Source organism: Trichosurus vulpecula, chromosome 9 (genome assembly GCF_011100635.1).
Source record: "Trichosurus vulpecula isolate mTriVul1 chromosome 9, mTriVul1.pri, whole genome shotgun sequence".
Taxonomy (NCBI): domain Eukaryota; kingdom Metazoa; phylum Chordata; class Mammalia; order Diprotodontia; family Phalangeridae; genus Trichosurus; species Trichosurus vulpecula.
Window position 1 is genome coordinate 114888336 of NC_050581.1, and position 13722 is coordinate 114902057.

At 45.4% G+C, this 13722-nt stretch overlaps 1 protein-coding gene across 1 annotated transcript in view; it reads left to right on the forward strand.

Annotated features, from left to right (window-relative positions):
• WNT3A (Wnt family member 3A) overlaps positions 1-13722 on the forward strand; it is a 92324-nt gene that overhangs the window by 38684 nt on the left and 39918 nt on the right. The window lies entirely within an intron of this gene.

The following is a 13722-nucleotide window of genomic DNA, read 5'->3' on the forward strand; positions in this document are numbered from 1 at the left end:
GTTTAATTCCTCATAGTAGCCAAAGAATTCATCAGCTAGTGGCCAACCAGTCAATGATGAGTTTCTCTATACTTAGCCAAGCCAGTCCCTAGACAGGAGACACAGACTATCTCTGGGACTGGACTTGAAGCGGATCCAATTTGGTTGAACCTGAAAGAGTCTGCACTCTGTTAAGGCAGCCTTAGAAAACCCAGGGTCACCTCTATACTGGGATGTCTCAGCAGAGCAGGACTTTTGTGGAATGAAGTTGTGTATTACAGACAATAAAGACTATTGGGGGTCAAAGAAGAGAAAGATCAAAGGGCACTGGAATAATAAAAAGAGGCTTATGGGAGGAGATGGAACTTGAGCTGGGCCTTGAAGGATGGGCGGGATTTGGATAGACGAGGAAAAGGGAAGGTATTTCTAAGCAAAGGCTAGAGATGTAAAATTGATAAGAAATGTTAACAGCAGGGAAGAAGGAACAGAGAAATAGAAATATAAGGGAACCTGGAACACATGGTGTACTTCTTTTAAATAGGTTTTCCATATCAAAAGTTTTTTGTTAATTTAGGAGAAGCCAAATTAGCCTAAGGACTTACATTTTTGGAAGCTGTCTTGAAGTGAGGAAGGGAGAGTGTATTCCACAGTTTTATCTCCCTGTCTCAGTGTCCCCCAAATTGTTTTGCTTTTCTATAGTAACAACAGAGGAATTCTCACATAGAGCTTTGGTTCTTGCAAAATTATCACTTTGGGCATATTTCCAGTTATGAAGGTCTACAAATGCACTGAAAATGTTCAAAGAAAAAAAAAATCCTGTCCCTTTTTTTTTAATTTAGGAGGAAAACATTGAAAAGAGATTTTTTATAAAAAAATTTCTCTCCTTATCTCTCTGTGTGTGTCTGTCTCTCTGTCTTTCTTTGTCTCCCTCTCTCCCCCCACCTCTCTGACTTTCTGTCTGTCTCTGTTTCTCTGTCTCTTTGTGTTTGCCTCTCTCTGTTTCTATCTGCCTGTGTGTCCCTCTCTCTCACACACATTCTCTCTCTCTCTCTCTCTCTCTCTCTCTCTCTCTCTCTCTCTCTCTCTCTTTCTTTTGTTCTGGACCTTCCAGCTCTGGCTAAGGTAAAGACGGCTGGTGAGCTCCACCAGCCTATGAGGAAGACAGAAAGAAGGAAAGGTCATGCTTGCTTCCCTTAAAGAGTTCTCAGTTGGACAGAGAGGTGATGGGAGGGGGAGAGAGAGAGAGAGAGAGAGAGAGAGAGAGAGAGAGAGAGAGAGAGAGAGAGAGAGAAAGAGAGAGAGAGAGAGAGAGAGAGAGAGAGAGAGAGAGAGAGAGACCCTAGATTGCCATACATTCAATTTAATTTATTAAACTTTTGTTATGCACCTACTCCATACAAGATCCTGGACTGTGGAACTAAGGAAGATATAGAGTTGAAAAATGTTTCTGTCCTGCCTTCCTGGGGCTTAGTCTCATAGAGAAGATACGGCATTTGCACAAATAAGTATGATACAGAGCAGCATGTGATAGGAACAAAGCAGAGACCCAGAAAAATGCTCTTAGAACATTTGTGGCAAGAGATTGCTTTCAGCACAAGAGTTCAGGGCCATTGTGTGATAGGGTTGGCCCCTGAGCTGGTGTTTGAAGGGAAGATGGAATCCCAGGCCTTGGGAGGCAGCATGCACACATACCGAAGTAGGTGATGGCAGCAGGAAATCAGGGAGCTGTGTGTAGTTCAGTTTGTCTGAGATGTGGTAATTTAGGATGAAGAGAGTTAGAATGAAAAGGAAGGGTGGTGGGTAAAGTAGGTTACTGATAGATTGTGGGAGGCCTTAAATGCTAGGCTAAAGAGTTGAAGAACGGCTAAGTGCTTATCTTCAAATTCAGAAATCTAGGGGAGGATGGGAGAAATCAGTGCTTATACTTATAGATGAAAGACATAGGAGAAAATAAGTCATGAAGGTGGGAAGGAGGATAGTCCCTGGAGACAGGTCTGACTAGGATAGAGGGAGCATTTTGGAAGTAGTGGAAAATAATATTGGCTTATTCCTACTGGGCTTTAAATCCTATAAAGTCCTTTCTTTACAACCATGCTATGAGAGAGGGAGTACAGGTACTCTGATCCCCATTTCAAAGAGAAAGGAGACTAAGCCTCAACAAAGAAAAGTTAATTGTTCAAGTCAAGAAGCAAAGGTACAGCCAAGGCCCGAATCTAGTCCCCTGACCCCAAGACCACTACTCCTTCCTCTATTCCCTCTTTAGGTGAGAGGTTTGCGCCAGATTAGAGACCTTGAAAAAAATGGCCTTAAGATGGTATTGAATATTACTAAGCTAGATGGTTGTTCTGCCAGCAGCATATAGGATAGATTTGGGGAAAGGGACCAGGAATGAGGAAGGAACTTTAGAGAGCATCTAGTCCAATTCCCTTTTTTTATAGATGAGGAAACTCAGACCCAGAGAGATGAGGTGATTTGTTCAAGGTCACATGGGTAGTAAGTAGCATATCTAGGACTTAACTCATCCTCTGGGAGACTTTTTCTTCCCATTAATATTTGTTGGTTTTTAACAGCATTGATCCATATTTTTTCTTCATTTGAAGTATTATTGGCCTTAAAAGTGCATTTCTGGCCACCAAATACTTTGATTGCCATGGAAGGGTTAAAGATTCATGAATCTTTAACTGTGTTTCTGTTTTGCCTTCTTTTCCCAATGCTCATGTACACCAAATTACTCATTAATTCACATAAGGGCTTCTACAAGGATAGCAGCCCTCAGTTAATAAGAGAGTGGCTACAAGAGACCAGCCACGTCCCTCTATCTACTCTTCTCCCTAATGTGATTTCATTGGGTTTTCTTGGGGAGAGATGGATTCTGGGAGATGCCTCCTGCTATCCTAAGTGGATAGGGAGGAAAAAAAACATCCCTTCAAGTGTGTGCATTTCCACTAGTGTGTTTTAATCTGTTGAACTAGGAGTCCTTTAATAAATTATCTGGGGTTACAAAAAGAGGCAGAAGACAGTCTCTGCCCTCAGAAGCTTACAATCTAACAGGAGAAACAACATGGAAATAAATATGCACATACTATATACAAGATAAATAGGAAATAATTAACAGAAGGGAGACACTAGAATTAAGAGGGATTAGAAAAGGTTTCCTGTAGAAGATGGGGTTTTAGTTGTGACTTAAAGGAAGCTAGTGGGCAGAGATGAGGAGGCAAAGCACTCTGGGCGTGGGGAGCAGCCAGAGAAAATGCCCAGAGCTGAGAGATGGAAAGGTCTGAGCGTCTTAGGGTCCTCAAGGTCAATGTGAGTGAAATAGTATAGTATGGGAGCCAGGAAGGCAGACTTGGGCTGACATGAGAGAGACGGTGTGTCCAAGACCAAGACTAGGGATTTGATACTAGATTTTTAGCTAGAATATTGTGTTCAGTTCTAGGCACCATATCTTACGGAATATTAAGAAGATGGAGATTGTCTAGAGAAGAATGAAAGGCCTTGAGACTACACACCTTATGTAGGAAGTTCTGATATTTAGCCTGGAGAAGAACTGACTTAAAGGGGAAATGATAATTGCCTTTAAGTCTTTAAGATGACTTGTTTTTTCTTGGGGGGGGCAGGGTGTCACTACTAAGAGTAGTGGATAAAAGTTGTCAACAGTCAAATTGAGGCTTGAGATAAAGAAAACCTTCTTAAAGAGAATGGGCTGCTTCAGGAGGTAGTGGGTCCCCCCATTCTTGAGGTCTTCAAACAGAGGATGGCTCCACCCATCAGGTATGATGTAAAGGGGATTTCTACTTAGGTGTGGCTGATATTGCATGGTCTGTGAGGTTTCTCCCAGCTCTGAGCTTCAGGGAGTCTGTGAATTTTAAAGCCAGAAGGATCCTTAGAATATAGAGCACCAAATTTCAGAACTAGAAAGAATTTTGGAGCATAGAATGCCAGAGCCAAAAGTAAATTTAGCACGTAGAATGTTAGCATGTAGAGCACAGAATTTCAGAACTGGAAAGAACCTTGGAGCATAGAATGTCAGAACCAAAAGTGAATTTAACAGATAGAAAGTTAGAACATAGAACAGAGAATGTCAGAACTAGAAATCAAGTGCCGGGAATACTAATACAAACAGAAAGAAAGGCTGTCTCTGCCCTGAAGGAACTACAATCTAATTCAGGAAGACAAGCCATAACAAGAAGTCGAAAAGAGAAGAGTTGAAGATTCCGTGAAGAGGTATGGTAGGGAAAGTCAGGAGGGTAATGAAGATATGGCTGAGCTGAGCATCCTCCTTCAAACGGAGGCTCTGGGAAGAACCAGCCAATCAGGGCCAGAGGCCACAGGGGAGGAGGGTACTTTTAGTGTGAGAAATCCAATGGTAAAGTAAGCTTTCAGGCTGCAGAGGTTCTTACGGCATGGTAGAGAAATTCTCCAGAGTCAGGGGTGAAACCTGGAGAGGAATGAATGAATACTAGAAGGGACTCTCAAGACCACTGAGGTTCAGAAAGGGAAAGTGCTCCATGGAAGGAAGCACACAGTGAGCTGGTGGTAACATCAGGATTAGAACTCAGGTCTCCTAACTCCAAGGTCTGTTCTTTACTCTGTCAGACCAAGAGAGAGGTTGTGTTTTCTTTGAGAACTCTCAAAGCAACTGAATTCCAGAATTCTACTAAATTACTTGTATGCCCATTAGCAAGTCAACTTTCCATCTCTTGGCCTCATTTCACTCACCCAGAAAATGGGGGAATTGGATGGAAGTGATCTCTAAGGTCTCTCGAAGCAAGAACCCCTACAAGCCTGTTATCCTGCCTTAGTAAAAGTCTTGTCTATCCTACTCATCGATAAATAACCTCTAGGGGGAAGAATTAGTCCCCCAGGTGTCAAATTTAGTGGCATGACTTTGTCAGGTCACAGAAAAACAAGCCTTCCCGGAGCAGGAGGTGTGTGTTGGAAAAGAGGAAGAGGAGACAGACACAAGTATTATTTACTTGATTAAACAGAGGACCTGAGGCCTTCTAGAAAGAGGTCCTGAGGGCCAAAGAGTCAGAGGGAGCACAGGCATTTTCTGGCACAGTCTTGGGAAAGGAAAATGTGCTTTTTGTTGGTGATTTACAAGACAAATATCCCTTGCCACACCATGAGTCTCAATTTGGGGTTCAAAACCTATGGTCACAGTCAGTACCCTCACCATTGCTGTCCAGATTTGTGACTGCAAGAGGCCAACTCTGCCCCTGATTAGGCTGGAGCCCCTCTGTCCACTCTTCTCCCTGGGTTTTGTAGGGAGAGATGGATTCTAGGAGATGTCCCCTACTGTCCTAAGTAGAAAGGGAAGGAAAAGTTACACTTTCTAACATGCCCCTCCCTATCACTTCAAGGAGCACCAGACTGGGAGTCAAGAACCTTGGGTTCTAGAGACTTAACTCTACCACTGCCTTGCTGTGGGACACTGGGCAAGCCATTCCTTGAGGCTCTGAGACTGTTTCCCATAGGCAGATAATGATCTTTATAGCGCCTACCTCACAGGGTCATGTAAAGGCTTCATGCTAGATGATGGGAATAGTATCCTCATAAAGGGTTGGGGCTGAGAGATAGAAAACGTGTAAAGACAGTATGCCTTGTGAAATTTAAAGCTGGGGAGAAATAGAGGCTCTTTTTGTTATTATTAGTCTCATTTTCGTTGTAATATATGATTTTGATTTTTGTTTGTTTTAGCAAGGCAGTCAGGGTTAAGTGACTTGCCAAGGGTCACGAAGCTAGTAAGTATCAAGTATCTGAGGCAGGATTTGAACTCAGGTCCTCCTGAGTCCAGGGCCAGCGCTAAAGGGCTGTATATTCTGTGAGTGGATGGTCTGTGATATGTGTTTATATGTTTTCACGGTGTATGTGATGTGGGCATTTGATGGGTTTGGAGGGAGGGAGGGGGTAGCGCAGAAGACCAATGTACTATAGGAGTCCCCTTTACTCAAACTTTGTCCCTGCATATACCATCTTGGACCAGGACCCCTGCCTCTCAGAGACCAAACCTGTTCCTCTCAGTTGGGCTAGGAGATAAAGGACCAGAAAAAAATTCCAGGACCACATTACTCAGGCTTGCCCCAGGCCAGGGAGGAGACCCTCAGTGCTACAGCCCTCTCCCCCTACTCCCTCCCAAGGACAAAAGGTACAGCCATAGTAATGGGTTCTGTGGTAGGTCTGGACTAGAGGTGCAGTGTTCCCTATCTAAAGTACCTCCCAGCTCCGACACACCCTATTCCAAGGTCTTTTCTAGCTCTGGCATTTTATGTTCTAAGGTCTTCTCCAGGTGTGTGAAACAGGAGGCTACCAGCTCCATTTCATAGATAAGGAAACTGTGGCCAGGAAGGTTCTACAGCTTGCCCTGAATCATAAATTAAGTCAGTATTAAAACAGGTCTAGAACCCAGGTCTCTTAAACCTTGACTCTTTGCCTAACACTCCATGAAATCTTTCCAGTGCTCCATATTCAGTCATGAGCTCACCTAGGCAAGAATGTGTTCTTGTTGCCATGTGGGAGAATCATGGCTGCCATTGCTAAGGAAGGTAGGGGGTGAGGAGAGGGAAAGAAAAATATTTCCCTAGTGCTGGATCTGTCCCCAGAGAGGGTGAGAAGGAAGGAAGGAAGGAAGGAAGGAAGGAAGGAAGGAAGGAAGGAAGGAAGGAAGGAAGGAAGTAAGGAAATAAGGAAAAAGGAAAAAGAGAGTTTTTCCTTCAGGTACTACCACCACTACATAATTGCTGGGAACTCCAACTCATCTCCCTTTCAGCATATCAGCTGATATTCAAGAGAGGAAGTGGAGACAGAGCAGCAGGAGGGCCCAAGAAAGAGAGGTTGACTCCCCCTGTTCCCAGAGCCCACTGTGCATAACCATCATCCCCGAAGTGTTAGTGAGAACTCTTCAGTGTTAGGCTGTCTCTCAGCATCTGGGCTGATCTCGAAAAGAGGGTCTAGGAAAGAGAACCCATAATTCATGCCTCTGTCCCCAAACAGCCATTGGAAACTCCACAATCTGATTTATCTAGGCAGCCTGATAAAGTGGGCGGCTGGGTTAGGAAGAAGCAGTAGCCTGAGAAACCTGAGAATCAGAAAGTCTGGAGTCTTGTCTTGGCCCTGCCACTAATTCACTTTGTGAGATTGGAAGTCCAACCCCTCCCTAATCAATCAATCAGATTCCTGTGTGGCACTGCATGCCTTTCATCCAATGGCCAAAAGTTCAAATTAATTTGAAAAGAATTCATCCATATATTCTGATCAAGTTATAGGAAAATTCCTTAATGCCTCATTTACTGTGTTGATTGTTTGGGGACAAGGTAGAACTCAATCCTTCTATTATTATTCTATTTATAACCCCAAGATAAAGGAACCCCAATAGTTTACATCATCTACATCCTGGCACCAATTCCTTCATCAGTCCAATGATAACCATGGCATCTGAATATAAGGTACAGATCACTAAGAGAGGGCCCAAGCAGAAGCCAAGACCCAGTAGGAAAAAATGGCTCTCTCACCACCTCTCAGACTTCTAAAACTCTTTGGTTCAAACCCCTGGGGGCTGTCTGACTCTAGCCTGATATTCTTAGGGAGAGAGATGCCTCCTGGGGAAAATGTTGGAGAAATGATGTTTTTGCCTAAGTATCTCTCTGCATGTTTGTGTTTGTATTTCTGTGGTAGCTCTATGTACCTTTAGGCATCAGTGCTTTTGTCGAATATGTATCTATACAGGGAAAGGGACAGGACTGGTGATTTCTTTGGTAGAGAGCACTCCCAGGAGAGGGAACTCCCACTGACAATGCAGGTTGCCATCCTTTTCTGCAAGTCCTGCTCTTAGAGAATTCCTTAGAGCTCTGTAGAAGATAAGTGACTTGCCCAGGGTTACACAGTCAATATTTATGGGAGGTGGGGCTCATGCTGCCTCTCCTATGCCTAGATATGCATGTGCTTTTGTCTGTCTCTCCTTGGGGAAGATGTGGGGGGGGGGGTGAATTTTTGTCTGAGTGTTGCCTGGGTGTATTTGTATGCTTCTGTCTGTCTGTATGTGTATGTGTGTGTTGTTCCCCCTTTGGTCTCTCCACCAGGGGCTGGCTGGCTCTATCTTTTCTGGCCTGGATCGTAGCTTCTCCCCAGAGCCCCAGTCTCTCTTCTCCTTTGCTCAGTTACCTTCTGGCCAGTACTGGGGCCACAGCCACCAGGCAGGAGAGGAGGAAAGAAGAGGGAGGGGGCAGGCCCTGAAAGATTTCATGCCTGAAGAATGTTGCTCCTCAGGGAGAAGAGAGAGGACCCTTCAGTCAGTGGTGGGAAGTGGGAGGGGGTTGTTAGATATTTCAGCCACATTCCTGTTGGAGTTCCCTGAGGGGGGACATACTTGAGTTATCAGAGGGGTGCAGGCGCACAGCCACACAATCTCACACACACACACACACACACACAATCACATACACACATGTATACACACACACACACACACACACACACACAGCCCAGCACCCAAACTCTCTGAGGGCCAAAGACAAAACTTCCCCAGCCCTTGCTGGATTCCTCTGGCTGGCTATTCCAGAGAAGGGAGGGAGCTGAGAATATGCCTGGGGCTGGAAGCGGGTACAGAGCACTTGGCTTCCTCAAATGGAGAAGGAAATGGGAGTTAATTGCAGTGTAACAGATTTAAGGTCCTGCTTGGACCCCCTGTGGTGAATTCATGAGCCGACATGGATAAGGGTGCCACAGGACAGGCCAGAAACCTTGTAATCTGCCTAGCTCAAAGAACTATCCAAATTGATGAGGCCACAGATGGATCCATTTTGAGTAATGGAGGGAAAGATTTAGGCCAGACAGTAGGAGACCTTTCCTACCAGGACATGGGTGAGATGAGCTCTCAAAGCCGCTCCTGCCCTTGAGTGTTTGCGGTTGCCTGGGGCAACTAGCTGTCTAGAAACATGGGGTGCCTGCAAGTCAGTGCCCTGGGCTTAAGTGAGTGTTAGCAGCAGCTGGGGAGAAATAGGGAAGGGAACTCCTCTGTGTCTCCCCAAGCCCTTGGAGCCTAACCCAAATGCAAGAATCTCAGACACAATCCCTACTAGAGGGAGGCCTGACATTATCTTCCCAATGGATTAATCCCCTTAGTGATCAGGTTTCTCATCCCAGGCTAGCTTCGGTGCCAATAACAGCGACTTGGGACTACAAGTCGGGAGACCTGAATTTGGATCCTGGCTTTGCCACTAGGCTCCCTGAACAAGCGGTATCCCATGATGATGTGTGCATTTCCCCCTCCTTGAGATGAAGGAATTGATCTGGATAAGCTCTAGGGTCCCTACTAGCACTGTCATTCTATGAATCCTGTAAAACTGGAAGCTTTTTTAAGAGTGAGAGCGGTAACTTAGACTTCTTCATATTGGTCCCAGTGACTGGCACGGAGCCTGTGCTCGAGTAGCCACTTGGTAAATGTCAGTTGATTGACGAAAGGAATGAAACCTGGTGTCCTGAAAAGAACACAGGCCTTGCTGTGATAAGATCTGGATTAAAGATGCAGCCCTGCTCCCTACAGCTGTGAGCCAGAAAGTCACTTCATCTTTGCTGAACCTCCAATTCTGACTCAACTTGACTAGATGACCCCTAAAGTCCTTCCTGCTCAGACAGTCTGTGATTCTGTGGAGCCAGAATGCCAAGGTGAAGTTAGAGGGTTAGAGATGGTTAGAGAGATCTCTGTTGACTGAGGCAAGGTGGGTAACCACCCTTCCAAAATGATATGCCAAGTCTGCATTTCCCCTTCTTGAGGCAGAAGAGGAGCAAAAGCTCCTGTGTGTGTGTGTGTGTGTGTGTGTGTGTGTGTGTGTGTGTGTGTAAATTCTAGGGGGGAGTGGAGGAGCAAGAGCCATCGCATGGAAATCCTCCCCGTCAGCCAGCCACTCTCACTGGCCAAGGCAGGGAATGACAATCACACCCCTGAGTGGGAGAAGAATGTCAAGAGGAAGGGGGAGGTAGTGAGGTGGGCTCTCCACACCACTCCTCTGAGTACAGGCATATTTCACTACATAACTCTGGGCTGGCCACTAAAAATCACAATGACTTCACCACTCAGGACCAGGTTTCTTATCTCACTATTGAATAGCCGCAGCGTGACAAATCAAGCTAGAAAATGGAATTTGGGAGAAATAATTGTTAGAGCTAGAAAGATACTTTGAATACCATCTATTTCAACCCATTTCATGGAAGAGAAAGCTGAGGCCCTAAGAGGGGCAGTGACTTGATCATGGTAATCCATAATGCCATGGGTAACAGAGCTAGGATTAGTTTTCAGGTCTCCAGGAGTCCTTGGGTTTACAATGGGCTTTTATCTAGCCCTCTGTTTCCAAGGGTTAGTACCTGGAAGGTCTTGAGCTAGTCCCTTCATTTCTCTGGGCCTCAGTTTCTTCATCTGGCAAGTGATAGGGATGGACTAAGAACACTCCGGTCCAGTTTGGCTCTATGCTCTATCGATGGTCCTATGATGACTGACCGGGAAGATTTGCAAAGTGTCAGACATGGAAGCACCAGGGGGAATTTTATCTGGTTACCCTGGGTTCATGCCTACTTTTTTTAATTTAGAAGAGGGCCATTGGCCCTGCCATAATGTTACTAATGACAAAATGAAAAAGCTTCCAAAGTACACCTCCCCACAGAGGAGATCCAAGTGATAATATGATGTGTCATCCCTGTAGCTGGGGCTGCTGATGCAGGTGGATGGAGAGGGCCTTCAGTGAGCCTATAAAAGACGGATTTATATCCTAATACTTTTATTTAGCCACACAAAAAAGGATTTTATTCACCTATTCTTAGAACGTTAAATATACATGAATAACAGGGTAGTGACTTGTCTCTGGACAGTTTCTGAACCTTATCAAAAAAGAGAAAAATGAGATAATCATAGATCATAAATCTATATACTGCTTTAAGGTTTAAGTATCATTATTCCCATTTTAAAGATAAAGAAACTGAGGCTCCAGGTCTCCCTGATTCCACCACAGAACTCTCAACTCACTATGGAGGCATGACGAGGAAAGGGAAAGATAGTATTGGGGTTGAGAGAGAAGCTGGAAAGCCCTTTGCATGTGAAGGCAGCCTGCTCTGGGGACTGTGGGAGCAGTCTGACGGAAGAGCCCTGACCTCTGGCAGGGGAAGGGGTGGGGGAATAGTCCCTTTGTCCAGACAGTTATGCGGTGCTTTCTCTTGGGGAGTTAAAATCAAAGAGACCAGACATTTGCACATGAAACAACCTGAGAACACTTACAACCCAGTATCACCGAGTGTGAATGAGCTGTGCCCCACTTTGCTAAGGCCAGAAGAGGGAGGAGCTGGGTGGGGTTAGTCGGGAAAAGCCTTCCTGGAAGTAAATGTTCTGGCCCCAGTTTGAGAGGAAGCAAGGGGAGGTGAGAGATGAATGGGCAAAGAGCACTGACATTTTCGTGAGTACTGTGACACCGAGGGTGATGGAGGGCTCCTGCCCAGCCTTCCTCCCTCCCCTCACTGATAGTGACGTCATCAGCACAGCCGGGTGCCTGCAGGCCCAGCTTAGTCAGGGCTAGGAGGGCTGGGGAAAATGCCAGGTGCTGCAGGAAAAGGGTTGAGCAGGAGGGGCCCTGTGCCCTGTGACTCATGGCTGAAGTATTGGCCCCATAGGGCACCCCAGGGCTGCTGGCTTTGGGGATTTGCTGTCAAGGCAGGCAAAAAAGCCCTGCCATGTGCAGTTAGAGATTAGACCAAGCATCTAAGCACTCCCTCCAGGCCCAAGGTGGTACACCTTCTGTTCTAAATGTCGGACCCTGAAAGTAATGGAATCCAGATTTGGTGGGGTTATGGCTGGAGTGGAGTGGGGTGGAGTGGTGTTGGGTGGAAAGAGTATTCAACCTAGAGTCTGGAAAACTCTACTTTCAAGTCCTGTCTTAGAAATTATTAGTGGATTTAATGTGAAGGTATATGTAGAACCTATATCAGAGCATATGCCATCTTGGGGGGGGCGAGGGGGGAGGAGGAGGAGGAGAAAATTTAGAACTCAAAAACTTATGGAACCAAGTGTTGTAAACTAAAAATAAATAATAATAAAATTATTAACGTTTTTTTAAAAAGAAAAAAAAGTTATTAACTAAATGACCTTGGGCTGATCACTTCCTTTCTCTGAGACTCAATTTTCTTCTCTCCAAAATGGAGCCAATGATCCTTATACCTCCCTTGGAGAACTTGATAAAGGTTAAAGACATTTACCTCCCCAAATTCAGGGCCTTTAAAGCCTATAAATTTGGCACAAAAACTGAGACCAAACCTTGGCTATAGATCTGCACCCACCAACTCTAAAGCTAGGCACTTCCAGGGAGAAAAGAAAAGAAACCATTGTCCTGCTCCTCAGGGAGCTCAAAGTCTGACTGGGGAGATAAGATTCACAAATCAAACAAAAAGAACACTACTGGATAACTCATGATTAAGTATTACACTCAGGGGTTCAACCTGCAAGCACCAGCAAAGCCCAAAGGAAGGAGAGATGATTCGCAGGTCAGGGTGGCCAGGGAAGGCTTCCTGGAGGAGGTAGAACTTGACGGGGAAACACTGTGAGGGATGGGGAAAATCTAGATTGGTGGAGAATGAAGGTTAGAATTCTGGGAAGAGGTACACTGGTCCCACTTTCAAAAGGTGAGGAGGGTAGCTGGGGAGAAAGGGAAGTCTATCCATCAAACTGGCCCAGGTCCTCAAGCTAGAGCTTAGTCATATGATCATAGATTTAGAGATGGAAGGGACCTTAGAGAACATCTAGGTCAATCCCCTCATTTTACAAATGAAAAAACTGAGGCCCAGAAAAGTCAAGTGACTTGCCCAAGGTCATACAAATGACACAGTTAGGATTCAAACCTAGGTCATCTGATAACAAAGGTACCACACTTGTGATCATCCCCAGCAGGACTCTATGATGTAAGAGTGAGAAAAGGAGGAAAAAGAAGAGGAAGGAAAGGGACACTGAGGCAGTCAGGGAAGGCTCCCTGGAGGAGGTGAACCATTGGTAGAATTTGGAGTAAGAAAGAGGTAAGAGATTCTAGGGGACCTTTCAGGGATAGGACCTGGACCAATGGCTGCTGCTTCTTGGATGATCCCTTGCATTTGTCTTAAATCATTTCCTTATACCTCAAGATCTATGATGGGGGTGGGGCCTTGAGTTTCAATAGGGGAGGCTTTGATCAAACTGAAGAAAGACCCTAAGAAGGCGGGCAAGACAGTAGGAGCAGATAACCAAGATGTTTCAGTGAATAACCTTTAAAAAATAACTGAGGGAAAGAGGTGAGAAAGTCAAAGTGTATGGGGGAGTGTGGAATCTTCCTTCTGGTTCTGGTACACAGTGTGTTTCCAGAAGCAGGAGGATGCCCCTAGATGACCTTTACAGAGCTCTTTCTCCACCACCACACCCCTACCCATTCATTTTCGAGTTCTCTACTTTCAGTCCTGAAGAGTACTATCTCTATAGGGTTTTGCTGCTCTCTCTCGCTCCACCCCCCTTTTCAGTCTTCTTTGGTCTCAAGGGGATAGCGATTCCCTAGGACTTCAGCTGAAGTGGCAATGGGCCATAGGGTGGAGAAGCTAAGATGTGTGGCAGGTCCAGCCTCAGCCCCATGGCCACACCCTTCACCTGAATTTTTAAGCAGGCACACTGCCAGCTGGCAAATGTTGCATCCCCTGTAGAATGAAGAACAACCCCAAATTTCACCCCAGACTCCAGCCTGGAGCTTC